The sequence below is a fragment of the Crinia signifera genome, chromosome 8 (assembly GCF_055691185.1).
Source record: "Crinia signifera chromosome 8, ASM5569118v1, whole genome shotgun sequence".
NCBI classification, from domain to species: domain Eukaryota; kingdom Metazoa; phylum Chordata; class Amphibia; order Anura; family Myobatrachidae; genus Crinia; species Crinia signifera.
This window is the reverse complement of record NC_139224.1, coordinates 117,479,398-117,501,381: the sequence shown is the minus strand read 5'-3', so window position 1 is coordinate 117,501,381 and position 21,984 is coordinate 117,479,398. Positions and strand designations below refer to the sequence as shown.

Here is a 21,984-nt window from a genome sequence, read left to right as displayed (position 1 = left end):
GGCATTGAATGCAAAATCGCGGTCAATCTGGCTTTTTAACATTGTTCCCTATGGGAAAATCGCGGTGATCGCGGGCATCGCGTCGCGGCCGTTTATGTACTGCCCGCGATCCCGCGATCACCCCGATGGGCGCCGTTCTAAGTAGAGTACCCATTTCACTAACATCCATTCTCCCTGCTCCTTTGACTACTCACTGATATTATACAGTATATACTGTATACATTACTTTCTGTAGTAAAATTGGCCATACATAGAGTGGACCAGAAGTATTTTCCGGTACTTGTGTATTAGCACGGCTCCCGATTTTACTACGTACGAAAATGTAGTGAAATTGGTATGGCATGCGATGCGATTTTGACGCTTATAATGGCATTTAATTTACTATAGCATTAAATGACATATAATGTCATTTTATTAAGCCCCCCCCCCCCAGTATCGGCGTGATCCCGAAGTGTGGCGAGCGCACTATCCACGTTGGCATGGAGTTGATTTTATATAGTGTGGCGAGCGCACGTGTATTATGTTACATGTATTACGCGGCCCCTCGTGGGGCTCGCCATGCTTCGGGCTTGGTGGCTCGCTGCGCTCGCCACACTATGTGAAGACAACTCCAAGCCGACGTGGATAGTGGGGGTATGAAAAGGTTGGTCGGACGCATACCACTGCCCCTCGCGGTGCTCGCTGCGCTCGCCACGCTTCAGGAGGACATGGATAGTAGGGGGGGGGGCAAAATAAATGACATTATATGTAATTTTACCATTAAATGGCATTATTCTAGGTTCCATCAGAAACAATATCTCATTGCATACAATAATGGCATGCGATGCAATTTTTTATTGCATCCTATATTTTTTATGTATTCACTGACACAGAGCAGTGAATACATTAGATAGGAAAATTGCATTGCATGCCATACAATATGGCATGCAATGCGATGCGATTTCACTACCGTGAATAGCCCTCAACGCAAATGGAGTAGTGGGCGCCGTGATAATACACAAGTACCGTATTTTCAGCATTGGATTTTTCCATAATGTGGAATAGTTGCATTCTATAATGAGACATCTGGGAATCGGATCTTAGTCTAAACACAGAATGCATTTATGTTCCACATCTAGCTTACAGACAGCCTGCAGATAATTTTCTACAATATTTTTGTGTGAATGTTATGTGTTTCACCATTTTGGATATGGGGGAGACACATTAAATGTGTGTGTGTGTGTGTATACAGTGTATATGTATGTGTATATATATATATATATATATATATATATATATATATATATATATATATATATATATATATATATATATATATATATATATATATATACACAGGTTGAGTATCCCGTATCCGAATATCCGTTATCCGAATTATTCCGAAAACCATACATTCCAGAAAGTAAAAAAAAAAAATTTGTTTGCTAAAAACTCACTGGGGACATCTGTAACAGCACTACTGAGGGAATGATTTGTAACTGGCACTATATATGTACAAGAAAATTATTGCTTGGCATTCAAATTCAATATCTGAGAAAGTACACAAATTTTGTTTCATGTTTTGAAACCTTGTTTTTTGAACAAATAAAATATATTTGTGTGCATTTCATGTGTATGATGTGTTTATACAGCATAAATGCAAGATACTTCATAATACATCATTGAAATATTAAAATATTCCGAAATACGGAATAATCCGTTATCCAAAATTCTCCTGGTCCCGAGCATTTTGGATACGGGATACTCAACCTGTATGTGTATGTATATATATATATATATATATATATATATATATATATATATATATATATATATATATATATATATATATATGTATGTAGTAATCCTCCAACCGCTGGGGTGACCTCCAGAAATAATACAGTCCAAAATATATAGAAGAATAAGAGGCACTCACCAGACTCTAATATGCAATTAAAACATGCTGGGTATTTGAATAAAAATTATTTGATTGCAAATTGGAGTCTGGGGAGTGCCTCTTACTCTTCTAATAAGGGAGCAGCGGCACTTATATGGCCCTGACGAAAATGTGATAAAGCACATTGAAATGTTGGCTTATAACTGTGGCATGTGTTCGTGTCCGTTATTTACCTGAGTGCCGCCTCTCCCTGCATCTCTACATATCGACTGTCCATATACTGTAGCCGTTACCTGCGGAAGGCAACAGGAACAGTTATCTATTAAGCAGTGAGTGTCATAGCATTGGATTATTTATATATATATATATATATATATATATATATATATATACACACAGACAGTGACCCCAATGATTAAAGCAGCTACGCTGTTAATGGGAGACAAATGGAATGTAGAAAAAGGTATTATAGAGAGTGCTGATGTACTCCACCACCTGATTTTCACCAGTTTCACCAATATTTGAAACAGATAAAGATACAATATGTACAACTTCTAGTGATACAGTTTGTATTTTATTAAAAGTCTTCACTGATTTGCATCCATTCATTTCTTTCAAGATGATGTAACAACCCTACACGTTTCCTCTTTAGAAAGACTTCATCAGGGTTTTACACAAATAAAGCAATGGTTCAGAAATAAGGTGCAAATAATGCTCTTTTCAGAGATCCCAAGATCTACTAAAGGATAAAATGTCCCATAGCCAATGTCTCAAGATGGTTTGTCACTAAAATTTACAAATAGCGATCGGCTTTAGTGGCAAAGAGAGTCAGAAGCCAAAAATAGTAGTAACAAGCCACACTGGATTTAAATATAGAGGAGATGTTCCGTCACACAAAAACGGATAGGGTGAATACCCCGAATAGTGTCAGTGCCTGGAAACACTCAGATTAGGACCACATCCAGCAGACTGAAATATATATATATATATATATATATATATATATAGTCAAACGAAGGTGCGGCACTCACGATCTGTCACACAATAAGTTGTACGCTGCCACTGTAATATGATCTTACCACAGTGGCAGCGTACAACTTATTGTGTGACAGATCGTGAGTGCCCCACCTTCGTTTGACTACTTCAGCATCCATTTGCAGTGAAGGCACCGATCGCCAAGTGACATTGTTACTGGGAGTGCCGGACCCTTCTCCTCTTTATAAATATATATATATATAGATGGGGTTATAAAAATCAACCCTACAGAAGAGATTCAGATGGTAGACCTCACAGAAGACGCACACCCTCACGTGAATACCAAAGAACGGGACATTTTTTAGATGGGAGAAAAAAATCCATCCCACAGATGGACCTTCCACCAACAGGACGGAACGATACCCCACATGGAGTGAAAAGGGGTCACAGTGGAGAAGAAGAGGATGTCGAGGAGGCCGAAAAAAGCCCCATAAAGAGAAGAGCCCTATCCATTCAGGGGAGCCAAAGACCGGGATTATTAACATCTCTGAGAGGGAACTTTCTACCTCACAGATCACGGTATTAAATAAAGGGCTGAAATTCGCCCCAGACAACCAGGTCGATAGATTTAATTTATTTATCGACCTCAACAAATATCTGAGAACTCTGACTCTCCAAAGACACTTCCTAAAGAACCCCAAACCCACAGATTCAGAAACTAATCCTAATAGGGTATCCAACCCATCAAAATTCTACCCAGTGGAATCGAGGGGGAGCCACCTAGAGATCTTTTTCGATCTAGTGAATGAAGACTTTAAGAAGATGAAAACTAACGGTAACCACCATCGTAGTAATCTGACTCCTCAAGAGAAGAAGGCGATCCAAGATCTGAAGAAAGACGACCAATTAATCATAAAGAATGCGGACAAGGGAGGAGCAGTAGTGGTGCAAACAAGAGAAAAATACATGATCGAAGCTAATAAATTGCTACATGATGGATGTACATATACAGTGTTAACCTCTGACCCTACCGCAGAATACCAAGAAGATCTCCTTAAACTACTTCTGGAAGCAAAAGGAAAACAAATAATCACAAAAATTGAGTTTGAAAATCTTTATATCAAACATCCGAGACTACCTGTCTTCTATCACCTGCCTAAGGTGCATAAAAACAGAACAGCACCCCCTGGAAGACCCATTGTGGCAGGGATACAATCGCTAAGTAGCAACTTGTCACATTTTGTAGATTTGTTTCTGCAGCCCTACGTACAAAAAAATCCTTCGCACTTAAAAGATTCCAGTACGTTGCTAAGGGACCTCAAGGACCTCATCTGGGAAGAAAATTTCTTATGGGTGACTGTAGATGTACAGGCCCTTTATTCTTCAATCCCACACGAGAAAGGGATCGCTGCAGTCCAAACTATACTTACAAGATACAGCGAAAATACACAAGAAGAAATTGATTTTATTCTGAAGGGTATCAGATACATCCTTACCCACAATTATTTCAAATTCAATGAAACTTTTTATTTGCAAGTCACCGGGACGGCAATGGGCACCAAATTTGCCCCTGTGTTTGCTAACCTCCTGATGGCCATATGGGAGGAGCAGCACATATATGAATCTGACTTTGTACAACACGTCATTTTTTACCGGAGGTACATTGACGATCTCATCCTAATATGGAAATGAACACCTGAAACTGTAGATAATTTCATTTCCAATTTACAATGTAATGACTACAATCTAAAGTTCACACACAACTCCCATAGGGAGACCATTGAATACCTTGATTTAAACCTTACGGGAAGACCAGGTGAAAAGATTACAACAAAAACTCATTTCAAAGAAGTGGAAGCAAACAGCTACATACCCATGGACAGCTGCCATCTTTCTAGATGGAAAGAAGACACCCCATATTCACAATTTATAAGGCTCAGAAGAAATTGTAGTGAATTAGCAGATTATGAAAGACAATCAGACATGATCGCTAAGAGATTCATGGAAAGAGGCTACGATTCAACGAAAGTCGAGTCATCGAGAGTCAAAGCATCCCTAAAATCAAGGGAAGAAATATTAATGCAAGGACCTGAAAACAAAAAGGGGAAAAAAACATCAGACAATCGACCGTTCATCACTCAGTATAATAGGGATAATATGAAAATCAAAAAAATCCTTACAAAACATTGGGGAATCCTACTAAAGGACTCAATCCTAGGCCCTCATTTACCATCACAACCAACGGTAATTTATAGAAGAGCCACAAATTTGAAAACTGTTCTTGCCCCCAGCGATTTGAGAAACAATACAGTGAAGAAAACTAAAACAACTTTCTTACAAAAAACTAACCGATGTACACCATGTGGCAAGTGCATCTGCTGTCGTCACATGGAGAAGACCACATTTTCGTGCACAATTGACAATAAAAAATATACATTGAATGCACCAATTACTTGCACCTCCACTTATGTTATCTACCGGATTACGTGCAAATGCGGCTTAGTATACATTGGAAAAACGAAAAGACAGGTCAAGCTACGGATACAAGAACATCTGCGGAACATAAAAAACAAAATCACAACACACAGCCTACCAAGACATTTCTTGGATAAACACAACTCACAAGTGGATAGTAATAATCTCAAGTTCACTATTCTGGAACAAATTCTCACGGACCCAAGGGGAGGTGACAAAGATTTAAAGTTGTCCAAAAGGGAGACCTTTTGGATATACTCACTGGACACAATGGTCCCAAAAGGACTGAACGAGAATGTGGACATAGTTTCCTTCCTGGGACAATAACTACAAAAACAAAAACAAAAATATTTCCACACCGATTAGCTTTTCCTAATTTTTTTTTTTTTTTTTTTTTTTCATATTCAATTTTTTCTTTTTTTTTTTTTCTCATTTATACCTATATACTTTACTCTATCTACTAATATTGTAATCATCACTATGGTACTTAATAAACTTTTTCATCTCACATATATGTCCACTATGGTGCATAAGGAACATGAGTTCCAGTAGTTAAACTTCTTCTTCTTCTCTTTTTTTCACATTTAATTTAATATTTAATTGAATTGTATGCTATTGTAAATATAGAGGCATTCTAGATAAAGTAATGGTCATCATCCGCCGTATATTTCCCATACACATAGATAGTGCTTTAATGGTAAAGGGAATCACATTATATCACATTAGTTAACAGGAACCTATGTCGCATTCCCAGTCTAAAGCAGAGCACTAGTATAAGAGACAACGCGAATTTAACAGTAACTTCCGGGCGGAAGTTTACTGTGACACGCTATTGGAACGCACGCCCCGCATACGGCGATACTTCCGGGCGGAAGTATATTCATGACACGCATATGGAACGCACGCCCGTTACACGGAGGTGCGCCACTGCACTACAGCAAAACTAAATATATCAGCACGATCGCCATCTCCCCCTCACTTTAACCGCCCCCATCCGACTATTGTAAGGCCATCATTAAGCCCATTACACCACATAGTTAGCAAACGCCAAACCGGAAGTGACGTTTTAACGTCACCACTATATATATCAGCTCAGTGCACATTAGAATCATGCAGACATTGGAGTGGCTGGATAGGAGAGAGATACTGCTTTGGTAAGCCCCTTTAACGTTTACTTTCACTGGGATGTCTCTATATAGTTATATGGAATGTAAATATGGGAGATATGCTAATCCCTTAAAAATTCGTATGGTAATTGCATATTTGGACCCTTATTACACTATTGTCCATCTGCAACAAAGTACCCTCATTGAATCTGTATTGTCTGTGTTAAACATTGTATCAAGGGGACTTGTAGCTCCCTATTACTATAATGCTACCGCTTATGACAGAAAAATTACTGTTTGTAAGATGGATTGTAGATGTGGAATCCGCTGCTCCACATATGAATTGTTGTTATTATTATTTATTATTATTATTATCACCTTTTTTCTGTTGCCATTTAATATTGTATATGCTATACACTATAGCCGAATTGACTGTGAGTCCATCTACGTATGGACGTTTCCCCCCTCATTAGGGGATTGCATCATATGAATTTATCAGGCTATATAACAGGTCCCTGACTAGACTTTAATTTAATATAGGTACCTTTGTGCCATTTTTTGTAATTTAATGGCCGTGCCCCAATAAATGTGGTTTTATTGGTTTGAGTACACTGGTTACATGAACCCCCATTGTATTTTAGAGAGGACAGACGAATTTCCCTCTCTACTCGTTATCCTATTTCTGCCCCTTTTCTACATCGTGATTGGTATGTACCTGTACCTCCTTATTTCTACTCATGATATTGTATTATTATGAAACAAATACCTATAGCTCATCTTCGAATTATGTTGCTATTACAGATTTTAAAAAAACATTTTTTAGTCGGTTCAAGAATTAAAGAAGAACCAGTCTTTTTAAGTTGAAGCTTATTTCTACCGGTATGTATATTATGACACATACAATTAATACTCCTGAAATATGTTGGAAATATTAAATATTCAAGCCAACTTTCTGTTCTTTACCACCTAGAGTCATTTTTTGTTATACCCCTGATGAAGTCATAATTGACGAAACGCGTTGGGTTATTGGAATGATGGAAAATATGACTACATACGAATGAAATTTTGCTGAAAACATCTGTTGTTCATTTTAATAAATTGTATGAAATTACAAAAAAGTGTCTATTATACACCTGTCTATTGGTGGTGGTGGTGACACAAACTAAGGCGCACTCTATATATTCGTTCTATCTGTTGTCCTTCTTCCCCCACTAACAGGGGGGACTTATAGAGGTGCGGCCTACTATCTCAGCGCAGTGAAAGGGTTAACCCCATTCTTTCTATCTTTGTTCTATACTGTTAGCAACCCCACGACCTGCAGCTTGTGAGCAAAAATAATGCCACTTTTTAATGATAGATCTAAAAGATCAGCCAAAGCAAGAAACATATTTACAGAAGATGAGCACGTTTTTTACTCTGACGAGGAAGACTATTGTAATCATCTTAATAACGCTGAAAAACTAGCAGTTAAAGAGTTAAAATGTTGGTATGATATACTAACATTAGAGAAATATTTGGAGGTTAAAAGGATTCCAAGGGGCCTAAGGATAAATAAGAACCCCACAATGGGGAATGGCGACGAAACTTTTATGAATTCCTGGAACAACATCTTAGAGGAATGCTCAAATAAATTGATGTTACTAATCATAAACGAAAGAAAGAAAGAAATTACAAAAATTGAGACTGAAATGGAAAAGATCAATAATGCCACAGAAAAGTTTTCAACTAGTGAGGAATTCAAAAGAGATGTAATAGACCTCAAATATAAATTAGAACAAACGGAAAATGAGATAATTCAGAGGAAACAAAAGAAATTCCAACGCGACAAAAGTGACTATATCAATGGTCAAGTACACAATTGGGTTACTAAGGATAATCGTTGGATCCCTAAAGAAAGGACCAATATTCGAGAGCATAAACCACGGCAACGACAGAATCAGAACACGAGAAATGAGTATTGGCAACAAAGATGGCAACAACCGGTGTACACTAATCGAAGAGAATACAGATCGCCTAATACCTATGTTAAAAACACCAACATGGGTTACAGGAAGAACTCTTATAGAAATAGGACACCGTCATATCATGAATCGAGATGGGGTTATAAAAATCAACCCTACAGAAGAGATTCAGATGGTAGACCTCACAGAAGACGCACACCCTCACGTGAATACCAAAGAACGGGACATTTTTTAGATGGGAGAAAAAAATCCATCCCACAGATGGACCTTCCACCAACAGGACGGAACGATACCCCACATGGAGTGAAAAGGGGTCACAGTGGAGAAGAAGAGGATGTCGAGGAGGCCGAAAAAAGCCCCATAAAGAGAAGAGCCCTATCCATTCAGGGGAGCCAAAGACCGGGATTATTAACATCTCTGAGAGGGAACTTTCTACCTCACAGATCACGGTATTAAATAAAGGGCTGAAATTCGCCCCAGACAACCAGGTCGATAGATTTAATTTATTTATCTACCTCAACAAATATCTGAGAACTCTGACTCTCCAAAGACACTTCCTAAAGAACCCCAAACCCACAGATTCAGAAACTAATCCTAATAGGGTATCCAACCCATCAAAATTCTACCCAGTGGAATCGAGGGGGAGCCACCTAGAGATCTTTTTCGATCTAGTGAATGAAGACTTTAAGAAGATGAAAACTAACGGTAACCACCATCGTAGTAATCTGACTCCTCAAGAGAAGAAGGCGATCCAAGATCTGAAGAAAGACGACCAATTAATCATAAAGAATGCGGACAAGGGAGGAGCAGTAGTGGTGCAAACAAGAGAAAAATACATGATCGAAGCTAATAAATTGCTACATGATGGATGTACATATACAGTGTTAACCTCTGACCCTACCGCAGAATACCAAGAAGATCTCCTTAAACTACTTCTGGAAGCAAAAGGAAAACAAATAATCACAAAAATTGAGTTTGAAAATCTTTATATCAAACATCCGAGACTACCTGTCTTCTATCACCTGCCTAAGGTGCATAAAAACAGAACAGCACCCCCTGGAAGACCCATTGTGGCAGGGATACAATCGCTAAGTAGCAACTTGTCACATTTTGTAGATTTGTTTCTGCAGCCCTACGTACAAAAAAATCCTTCGCACTTAAAAGATTCCAGTACGTTGCTAAGGGACCTCAAGGACCTCATCTGGGAAGAAAATTTCTTATGGGTGACTGTAGATGTACAGGCCCTTTATTCTTCAATCCCACACGAGAAAGGGATCGCTGCAGTCCAAACTATACTTACAAGATACAGCGAAAATACACAAGAAGAAATTGATTTTATTCTGAAGGGTATCAGATACATCCTTACCCACAATTATTTCAAATTCAATGAAACTTTTTATTTGCAAGTCACCGGGACGGCAATGGGCACCAAATTTGCCCCTGCGTTTGCTAACCTCCTGATGGCCATATGGGAGGAGCAGCACATATATGAATCTGACTTTGTACAACACGTCATTTTTTACCGGAGGTACATTGACGATCTCATCCTAATATGGAAAGGAACACCTGAAACTGTAGATAATTTCATTTCCAATTTACAATGTAATGACTACAATCTAAAGTTCACACACAACTCCCATAGGGAGACCATTGAATACCTTGATTTAAACCTTACGGGAAGACCAGGTGAAAAGATTACAACAAAAACTCATTTCAAAGAAGTGGAAGCAAACAGCTACATACCCATGGACAGCTGCCATCTTTCTAGATGGAAAGAAGACACCCCATATTCACAATTTATAAGGCTCAGAAGAAATTGTAGTGAATTAGCAGATTATGAAAGACAATCAGACATGATCGCTAAGAGATTCATGGAAAGAGGCTACGATTCAACGAAAGTCGAGTCATCGAGAGTCAAAGCATCCCTAAAATCAAGGGAAGAAATATTAATGCAAGGACCTGAAAACAAAAAGGGGAAAAAAACATCAGACAATCGACCGTTCATCACTCAGTATAATAGGGATAATATGAAAATCAAAAAAATCCTTACAAAACATTGGGGAATCCTACTAAAGGACTCAATCCTAGGCCCTCATTTACCATCACAACCAACGGTAATTTATAGAAGAGCCACAAATTTGAAAACTGTTCTTGCCCCCAGCGATTTGAGAAACAATACAGTGAAGAAAACTAAAACAACTTTCTTACAAAAAACTAACCGATGTACACCATGTGGCAAGTGCATCTGCTGTCGTCACATGGAGAAGACCACATTTTCGTGCACAATTGACAATAAAAAATATACATTGAATGCACCAATTACTTGCACCTCCACTTATGTTATCTACCGGATTACGTGCAAATGCGGCTTAGTATACATTGGAAAAACGAAAAGACAGGTCAAGCTACGGATACAAGAACATCTGCGGAACATAAAAAACAAAATCACAACACACAGCCTACCAAGACATTTCTTGGATAAACACAACTCACAAGTGGATAGTAATAATCTCAAGTTCACTATTCTGGAACAAATTCTCACGGACCCAAGGGGAGGTGACAAAGATTTAAAGTTGTCCAAAAGGGAGACCTTTTGGATATACTCACTGGACACAATGGTCCCAAAAGGACTGAACGAGAATGTGGACATAGTTTCCTTCCTGGGACAATAACTACAAAAACAAAAACAAAAATATTTCCACACCGATTAGCTTTTCCTAATTTTTTTTTTTTTTTTTTTTTTTTCATATTCAATTTTTTCTTTTTTTTTTTTTCTCATTTATACCTATATACTTTACTCTATCTACTAATATTGTAATCATCACTATGGTACTTAATAAACTTTTTCATCTCACATATATGTCCACTATGGTGCATAAGGAACATGAGTTCCAGTAGTTAAACTTCTTCTTCTTCTCTTTTTTTCACATTTAATTTAATATTTAATTGAATTGTATGCTATTGTAAATATAGAGGCATTCTAGATAAAGTAATGGTCATCATCCGCCGTATATTTCCCATACACATAGATAGTGCTTTAATGGTAAAGGGAATCACATTATATCACATTAGTTAACAGGAACCTATGTCGCATTCCCAGTCTAAAGCAGAGCACTAGTATAAGAGACAACGCGAATTTAACAGTAACTTCCGGGCGGAAGTTTACTGTGACACGCTATTGGAACGCACGCCCCGCATACGGCGATACTTCCGGGCGGAAGTATATTCATGACACGCATATGGAACGCACGCCCGTTACACGGAGGTGCGCCACTGCACTACAGCAAAACTAAATATATCAGCACGATCGCCATCTCCCCCTCACTTTAACCGCCCCCATCCGACTATTGTAAGGCCATCATTAAGCCCATTACACCACATAGTTAGCAAACGCCAAACCGGAAGTGACGTTTTAACGTCACCACTATATATATCAGCTCAGTGCACATTAGAATCATGCAGACATTGGAGTGGCTGGATAGGAGAGAGATACTGCTTTGGTAAGCCCCTTTAACGTTTACTTTCACTGGGATGTCTCTATATAGTTATATGGAATGTAAATATGGGAGATATGCTAATCCCTTAAAAATTTGTATGGTAATTGCATATTTGGACCCTTATTACACTATTGTCCATCTGCAACAAAGTACCCTCATTGAATCTGTATTGTCTGTGTTAAACATTGTATCCAGGGGACTTGTAGCTCCCTATTACTATAATGCTACCGCTTATGACAGAAAAATTACTGTTTGTAAGATGGATTGTAGATGTGGAATCCGCTGCTCCACATATGAATTGTTGTTATTATTATTTATTATTATTATTATCACCTTTTTTCTGTTGCCATTTAATATTGTATATGCTATACACTATAGCCGAATTGACTGTGAGTCCATCTACGTATGGACGTTTCCCCCCTCATTAGGGGATTGCATCATATGAATTTATCAGGCTATATAACAGGTCCCTGACTAGACTTTAATTTAATATAGGTACCTTTGTGCCATTTTTTGTAATTTAATGGCCGTGCCCCAATAAATGTGGTTTTATTGGTTTGAGTACACTGGTTACATGAACCCCCATTGTATTTTAGAGAGGACAGACGAATTTCCCTCTCTACTCGTTATCCTATTTCTGCCCCTTTTCTACATCGTGATTGGTATGTACCTGTACCTCCTTATTTCTACTCATGATATTGTATTATTATGAAACAAATACCTATAGCTCATCTTCGAATTATGTTGCTATTACAGATTTTAAAAAAACATTTTTTAGTCGGTTCAAGAATTAAAGAAGAACCAGTCTTTTTAAGTTGAAGCTTATTTCTACCGGTATGTATATTATGACACATACAATTAATACTCCTGAAATATGTTGGAAATATTAAATATTCAAGCCAACTTTCTGTTCTTTACCACCTAGAGTCATTTTTTGTTATACCCCTGATGAAGTCATAATTGACGAAACGCGTTGGGTTATTGGAATGATGGAAAATATGACTACATACGAATGAAATTTTGCAATTTTGCTGAAAACATCTGTTGTTCATTTTAATAAATTGTATGAAATTACAAAAAAGTGTCTATTATACACCTGTCTATTGGTGGTGGTGGTGACACAAACTAAGGCGTACTCTATATATTCGTTCTATATATATATATATATTGGCCCTTATTCTGATCTGTGCGGCCAGATCAGAATATGCGGCCCGGACCGTGCAGGCGAATCGCCACCTCCGTCCGTACGCGGATGTGGCGGTCCGCATGAAAGTGGACGGGGATACGCCTCCTCCATCTTGGGAGCAGCCCCTGCATTCGATGGTCGCCGAACATCGAATGCAGGGCCGCACGCTCCACCAGCGCCCGCCACCCCAGACCACACGGACACTTGTCCGTATGAAATCATGTATGGGGCGGGCAGCTGACATCCGGCGATGTCAGATGCCCGCCCCCTACACATGCGTCACTGCTTCATTACCATGCATACGCCCTGCGTTTGCATGGGAACACCCATGAAACGCGGGGCGTATGCATAGGGTAATGAGGCGAAGTAGCCCTTCACGCCCCTCTCCGCCCCCTGTGCGGCGTCTAAAGAATACGTGCGGCGAAACCGCTTGCACATGCGCAGAGTGACCTCTGCACATGCGCAGTGGAAAACCATCGGCGGGACGACCGCATGCGGAAAAATCCGCACCGATCAGAATAAGGGCCATTGTGACAAGTATTGATATACAGCGATTGAAGATGAAGTCGGATTCTTTAGTCTCAGCAGTCTATTCCAGAATAACAGATTGACATTTCTTAAGTCACTGTACAGCATGGCAGTTCTTAGGTTACAGCAATGGCAGTTCTCACAGTAAGGGTATTTCCACAGAATCCCTAACGTATTCCCCAGACCCCTGCAAGCCTGTTGCCCAGGCACTAACTGCCATTGGGATTGCAAACCTTCTGTCTTGAACACACACAGGAAGCACCAATAGTGGTGGACTTATTGACTTATTGCTATTAACCTAATAATCCACAACCCTTTGTTCAATGGCGCACAATCATATTAGAACTTAAAGGGTCTTCCCCAAACTGTTGCCATAGCATAACATTTTTCAAAATGCCTTGAAGCATTAAGATTGCCTTTCAATAGTGATAAAGGACCCAAAACCTGAAAAACTGCCCCATACTATTATCCATCTTCCCCAATAGTCACATTTGGTATAATGCAGTCAGACAGGTAATGCTCCCAAGTCATCCGCCAAACCAAGACTCACCCATATGACTGCCAAAAAGAGAAGCTTGAGTCATCACTCTACAGAACATGTTTCCACTACTCCACAGTCCACAGTGTTGGTGCACTTTACACACTCTGACGCATGGCGTTGGACTTGGTGATGTTAGGCTTGCCTGCAGCTGCTTTATAGAACCCATTCTATTTAGTTCCTGCCGCACAGTTTTTGTGCTTACATTAATACCTGTGGAATTTTGGTACGCATTAGCTATGGAATAAACAGATCCTTTTTTTACTTTTACGCACCATACTCCTTAGTAGTATCTGACCCTTATAATTAGTTTTTACATGGTCTTCCTCTTCATGGCTGAGTTGTTCTTTCTTAACTCTACAACTTTCTATTAATATCACTTACACTTGATCTGGGAATATTCAGCAGGGATGAAATTTTACAAACCATTATATTGCAAAGGTGGCATCCTATCACAGTACCACGCTATAATACAGACGTGACCTTACTTGTTGCTGCATAAGCTGCTCTCCCTGCACAGCATTCTCTCTCATAGGATGCTGCCCGCTAAACTATAGCAGTATTTGGTACAGCGGGATGTGTACCTCCACCTTAGAGTATGCCTCCTTGCAGGCTTCCAGGAATCCACAATGTACTTGCATTGTTCTCTTTTGTTTTCTCCACATACAGTAACTATAAACTAAGGAAAGTATCACTGAAGGCTTCCAATTGTTGTACAGACAATTAGTGACAAATAGGGAAAGCAGGAATAGTAGTAACCTTTAGTTAAAGTTTCCATTTTTATGGAACTGAAAACCATATTACTTTGCTGTCAACTTTTATTGGACTATACTAGTCAGCAGTTCTTTCCTTTCGGAAATAAACACATTAAAATTGCTGTAGAATGTATAATATATTCCATATAACAGGATCATGACATGAAAAGCCAGGAGAAACATATTCCCTGAGAATAGGGACTCTAGTTATTGCCAGTGTCACACTGAGCGGAGTTTTTTTCATGGGATGCACAGAAATCAATAATCCTGTCCTAATAACTAGTCATATTATACCATAAATATACCATTCAGTTCTGATGCTCTTTGTTATTGTTAAAACAATTTGTTAAGGGAACATGAATTTTTAATAAATATCCTATATAAATAAAAACTTTGCAAGCACATGCTTTGAAGAGCAGGTGGTATACAGTATTTACTACACTATACTGTATTTACTACAATGGGCAAAAAATGTACTAATATACGAATATGTATGGCCATATTCGTATTTTGTACACAACTGAATATGACTGTTATCGGTGGAGTATTTAATTTACTAATTAGTATTCTGGAACATAATATACAAAGGTGTCATATTTTTGAGATTCATATTTTTCAATGTTATATGGAGTCGTATTGATATTTGGTGGCTGTATATATGGCCACTTAAAACAAATACAAGTCGGCAGCCTGCAAAGGTCAGTCAGATCCGAGCAGGCTTCAGTCTAAAAAAAATTATTAAATAAATAATAAAAAAAGGCAGGGTTACTCTTGGAGGGGGGAACCCTTTATTGAGGGAGGCACACTCCTCCGGGGTCCTGGCTCAGGCTGACTAGCCATGGGTTATTGTTTTGGCTAGGGGTGTGTGTATAAAAAGACAACCCCCCCCCCCCCTTGGCTGTGGAATAAACCAGCTGGCTGTTTGGGCCCAGAGTCGGTTCTCAAAATACGGGGAAACCATACTTTCTTTGCCCCTTGCATTTTGGTAACCAGGACTGGCCCATAAGCCTGGTGCGGTTTTTCAAAATCCAGAGGAACCCCACAGAACCAGGACCGTCTCTTTGAGCCCGGGGCTGGTTATGGCCGCAGTGGGAAGGGGGGATAGACATTTTTTAAATTGTTTATTTCTTTTTTCTATTTTTTTACACTGAAGCCCGCATGGATCTGTCTGATGACATGCAGGATAAAGCCAAATACACCTGGAAACGTAGTATTTTCCAGGCAAATTTTGCGGCAATTCGCATCCGTATTTTACATACGGCCGCTTAGTAAATTAGGAAACAACATTCAATGGTGGTGTTAGACGCTGGTCTAAGCGCTGCTGCACCCCGGCTCACCTGTCAGCTCCTGCGCTGCAGGCGTAAGGACAGCAGCTACATTCTGGCGATCGCCGGGCAGGTCACGACAGAAGTGTTGGGTTGTTGCCTAGCAACACCCCAAACTTCCGACGCACGGACGGCAACAGGGGGAGGCTGTGATCAGATGCACTAGGCATCACTTCCGCCGGGGAAGGCAGCATTTTTGAATAAAATTCGGCTCAGCCTTCTGTCAGGAGCCGGTTATAGCATCCTTTGGCCTTTCCTTGCTCGTGTCTGGTCGTGTTCCTGGTTTCCCTACAGAGTTCCTTTCGCCTGTCGGTCCTGCAACTGCGCAGCTGCTTGTAGACTTCATCTGTGGTTCCTCCATCTGCCAGATAAATCAAGGGATTCCACTGCAGTTGTTGCACTTGTCATTTATTTTATATTACATCTGTTGTGCATTGTTGCATTGCATTTACTGTATTTATATTACACCTTTTATGCATTGTTGCATCTGTGGTTAATTATATAACTTCTGTTGTGCATTGTTGCATTGTATTTATTAATAATACACCTCTGGGAGCACGCACAGTGTGTATCCCCTTGGAAAGCATTCGGGGTTATACCTGGGGTTCCCCAACCTGCCCTGCCTGGTTTAGCTAGTTTTCCTCTTGTACTCCTCTTGCATTGGCGGGCACGTTGTCTTTCGTAAGACCAGACGGCATCGGGGATGGAGCCGGCATATCTGACTCCGTCGAACGTGGCTGTTAGTGGTAAAGGTTAGCTACGCACGTACCCGCCAATACAAGGGGAGACAACAGCGTTAGGGGGCCGGTCTGGTGGTTCACTCCTGTTTCACTTGCAGGCGTATACATTCATATTCGGAAATACGAATACAAATATGCCATGAATACGAATGGGCGTATTTTCAGCATAGTGCATACCAAAGATAAGTGTATGCAGTAATATTTGCATATGACTGCCTACGAATATGCCAAATTCAGGCATATTTTCTTTAGTAAAGTTAATGTGGGTTATAGAATTGGAAATTGTATTCTATGTACAGTAACATTCAACTAGCTCCTTCTAGAACACAGGTTCTCAAACTCAGTCCTTAGGACCCACACAGTGCATGTTTAGCAGAATTGCAAGTGAAATAATTAGCTCCACCTGTGGCTCTTTTAAAATATGTCAGTGAGTAATGAGTACACCTGTGCACCTACTGGGTGACGTGGAAAATGTAAACTGTGAGGGGTACTGAGAACCGAGTTTGAGAACCACTGTTCTAGAATATAATAGCTAGCATCTTCTATAAACACACTTTAGGGAATATATGCCCTAGTATCTTGATATAACTAATTCTTTACTGTATATTTAATATGTGAATAGCCAGAAAATCCTGTCACCACTAGATGTTGGTCTACACACCAGGATCAGTCCTTACAAAAGTTGAGGATTTAATCTCATAGAGCATTACTATAGTATGGAGTCATTGCTCTTACCTTGCCTCCTACAATAGTCCAAGGTATCTCTCTCCCCCTGCATTCCCCTTTCAAACACAGAGATCTGTTCATTAAGCCTTTGCCGGTTAGCAGCGGTACCATCCGCTTAATTACATAAGGCTTCCGAGTGCCTGTATCAAGTTTAAATGAGGTGACAGGCCTGTGGTACAGTAGCCCTCAGGGCCTAATGGTTATGGCCACAGTGTGCTTTTCACTGTGTCTAGTATATGAGTCGCTCCATGAGCGATAATTTTTGTACTGTACAATTTTCTTTTAGTAATTACTTATTGCCACAGGGGGTTTGTCACAATGTATGCAATATTGATGTATACAAATTAACTGTATTTAATGTAAATGCTGCTGTAAGTCTGGTAGTACTGTCGCTGCTGTTTCTATGTTATTGCATATTCAGCTCCAGGGACGAGCGTCTCAGTCAGATGGAGCACCTCCCCACCAGCGATCGCCAGCAGAGATATTCTGCCAATCCTCTGCACTGAACAAGAGGTGCCCCATCTTGTAGGCTGTAGGGACTTGTAGGCTGAACTCAGGCTACAGGATGGGCTCCTTCATAAGGATGGGCTCCTTCATGGCAAATCGTCTCTGCAAACTGCAATTGTGAGATTTACAGATGGGGCACCTCTTGTTCAGTGCAGAGGATTGGCAGAATATCTCTGCTGGCGATCGCTGGTGGGGAGGTGCTCCATCTGACTGAGACGCTCGTCCCAGTTTTTCAGCAGCGGGGTAAGGAAACCCTGCCTGTCTCTGTTTCAGGTAGATAGGCAGGGTTAGAGGAGGGTTCGGGGAGCTACGTCAGAAGGGGACGTGCACGCGCAGCTGGCGGGGGCTGGCAGTTGGTGATCCGACCGCCAGCCCTTGCTAGATGAGGTGTGCTCCATCTGTATGCCTAGCTTAGCCCACCCTTACATAAGTAAGCTTGGCATACTGTACATGGTCTGTATTCAGAGATCTGTAGGCCAGTGCTCATCTGTATAGCATACTGTACACTACTACATTTAACATACAGTAAAGAACTGTAGTTATTTGGACTATGTTAATGTGCTGTATTTCATTGGAGACCTAATGCATTTGCAATAGTGGAGGGACATTACACCCAACGGCAATGACAAATGCCACACTAGCCAAGTTGCGCAATGCTTTGCCATGCTGCGACGTGCTGCAGTGCAGATCGATTTGCGATCAGCCCGCCATAGGTAGGCTAGATGAGCATGTCTATATCTGTGGAGTAAGTAGTGCATGTGGCATGTAGTGTTGTGATAACTCAGCATATTGGGGGATGTAGTGCATAGATATAGTACAATCAGCAGTTTTTTATCCAGGCCACTTTTGGATCTGTGGAATGGTTCTGTAAAGAATGAATGAAGCACATGTTTGACAATGTAAAAAGTAATTACTTCACCTGTACACTAGCTAGGTGGTCTGGAACATATGAACTGTTAGTAGATCTTGAAGAGTGGTTTGGCCAGCACTGATATAGGGTACACTCTGTCACTCAGTTGCAAAGGGGTATGTAGTGTAGTGATGTAGCGTAGTATGGGCAGAACATACTGTATTAGTGTAGCATACAGGGCATGTAGCTGAAGTTTACAGCAATTGGTGCACACAGGGGGCATGCAGAGAACATGCTGCTGGGCAGCATTTGAGGTACATGGGGCAATATCGTACACTAGTACAGGTTGGTGAAAGTAAATTACTGCTTTGCCCCGGGTTATGACAATCCTAGTTTTGACCCTGATATTGAAGAACAGCCATCTATTTATGCTCTAAAAGAGAGATGTATCAATCCTTGGGGAGAGATAACGTGGAGTTGGTCATAGCAACCAGTAAGCTTTCAGTTATCCTTTATCTAGCACTCTCCAAAAAATGTCAGAAGTAGTTTTTTCTGATGAAAAATTTGTTGCACTGCGATAGCTTGAGGTCTAGAGGTCTTTTTCCAAAACAGCATGGGTAATACGCAATTGTATTCAAACAGTAATGTGCATTAGTGCTCTACAAGTAAAGAAAAAATGGGCACAATCTTCTTAAAAATGTCAGTAAACCTGGCTGATATTTGTGAAGTACATTAAAAGTTACTGAAAGTTTCTAGTACTTTAATATACAAAAACTTGTTTGTCAAATATATACAGTCTCTTTTAAATTCAACCACAATGTTTTTATGGCTAACATTGCAATTGGTATGGCAGCAAATTATTATGGAAATTTGTGTTAAAATCATACTTTTTGCTGAGAGGTTCTAGTACATGTTTACTACTGTAACTTAATAATTGCATTTTCTGTGTGTGCACATAGGATTAGTTGTAATAGCTGCTACCTTGCAAAAGTGTACATTCACCACCACATGCAGCTAGAACAGTGTTGGAAGTTGCCAATAGTGTAAGAAAAAAAAGGTCATTGGTTGTAGATAAAAGTAATAATTATATGTGGAAATACATTCAAATTAACAAGGATTGTTCTTTTGGTAGCTAGAGGATTAAAGTCAATTACATCCGATTGATGGAAACTCAACTGCCTCAGAGCGCCAACGTAGACAAATTCTTCAAGAAAGAAATGCATTTAAGATGACAGACTAAATGGAAAAATGTGTCTTGCCAACTTTAAGTACTGTACTTTTAAACTGCTCTGCTTAAGTGAATTTCAGTTGGTACAAAGAGTATCTACCTGTATGTTTTTGAGAAAGTGACAACAATACACCAATGGTATATGAAATGATTTGTTGTGGCCATTAAGGAATTCAAAATAGTATGAGTGTAGTTCATTGAACACCATTGAAATTAGGGGAGGTGCCATTAAGTCCTGTGTGAAGGAACAAGGTGGTCACTTTTCAGTAACAAATCTTAGTTATTCCTGAATAGAAATATTGGAATGGACAATAGCTAGAGAGCTGTGATATCAGTGTGAAAAACTACTCTAGGTTTTGACATATATTGCAACTGCGCATAGGGGGTGATTCTGGTTGGTTTGCAAAAGCAAACTCCTTCTTTAATGGACAAAACCATGCTGCACTGCAGGTGGGACAGAAGTAACATGTGCAGAGAGAGTTACATTTGGGTTGGGTGTGTTGAAACCGAAACTTAACTATTAATCACTTAAATTGTGTTATGTGTGATGCTTAGATCTGATGTTTTGCTGGTTAATTCAAATATTACCAGTCACATATAATATTTAGAAACTTTCAATACTCAGCGGTGTTACTAGAGTTACCCCTTTAAAAAACAAGAGGTGAGATTTGACTGGGATTTGTTATGTCACTGATGTTTATAAATAACAGTCACAGTCAAGGGCTATAATCCCCACATCTGTAGATGTATAATATAAATGGGCAAGTTAATGTCTTATTAAGTACTAATACTAAATAGAACAGTGTTGAGCAAATGAGAGGTGAAGCTCACTGGTATCTCAGTATTCGTCTGATAACAGTCGCCGTACAGTATATACACGAGATAATTTAAGAGCCGTCAGGGCGCCACTGTGAAAGCCCTAGGGAGTTCGCTCTAAGCGGCAATAGAAGCGCCACTAGATCAGCCCATCAGCCAGATCTAAGGGGTCCCGGTGTTAGACATCATACACTGCGCCTCTTAGCCGAACAGACTTGTTTGTACGGAGACCACTGGCAAACACCTACTGGAAAGAAAAACAGATCAAAATGTATTCAAATAGGGGAGGGGAGCAGGGGGCACAGTCACGAAGTGTACGGTCGGAGATGCCCAGGTCGGGCTGTCAGTCATTCTAGGTGTATGCCGGCAAACAAGATACAGAACAAGTTAGGTGAGATAAAGTAGACATAGGAGTATATACTGGCAACATTAAGGGCCCGATCCTGATAGCTGAGGATCCCCTTTTTCCAGGGATACCAGAATTTTGAAAATCGCCCCTGGGAAACTGGAGATATCCAGCTTCAAATCAGCAGTCCACATCCGACCTGTTAATTGCAATTCCCAGTTATTTCTCAGGTTCTCTCTGACTTAGATTCTCTTAGTTTTCTCTGACTTCTTCTGAGAGTATATTCCAAAAGCTGGGACTTTCTTATTTCTGTCGACACTAGCGGCTTGTCTCTATCATGCCCAGAACCAGAGATATCAGCCTTCCAGCAGCCGGTCCCTGCTCCAGCTCCAAACGTCTGGTGTACAGTTTTATATTTTTGTCAATGGATTGCTCTGGCTCCTCATCTCTGATCCCCAAGTTCCCAGAACCTCCTGAAAGTTGGGACTCTAGGTTTATACTATTGAAGGCTAAGAAATCTATTTCCATATAATGGTGATATCTGTAGTC

At 40.0% G+C, this 21,984-nt stretch overlaps 1 protein-coding gene across 1 annotated transcript in view; it reads left to right on the top strand.

The window, feature by feature from the left end:
• Positions 1 to 21,984, top strand: part of DPYD (dihydropyrimidine dehydrogenase) — a 1,077,189-nt gene that overhangs the window by 579,259 nt on the left and 475,946 nt on the right. The window lies entirely within an intron of this gene.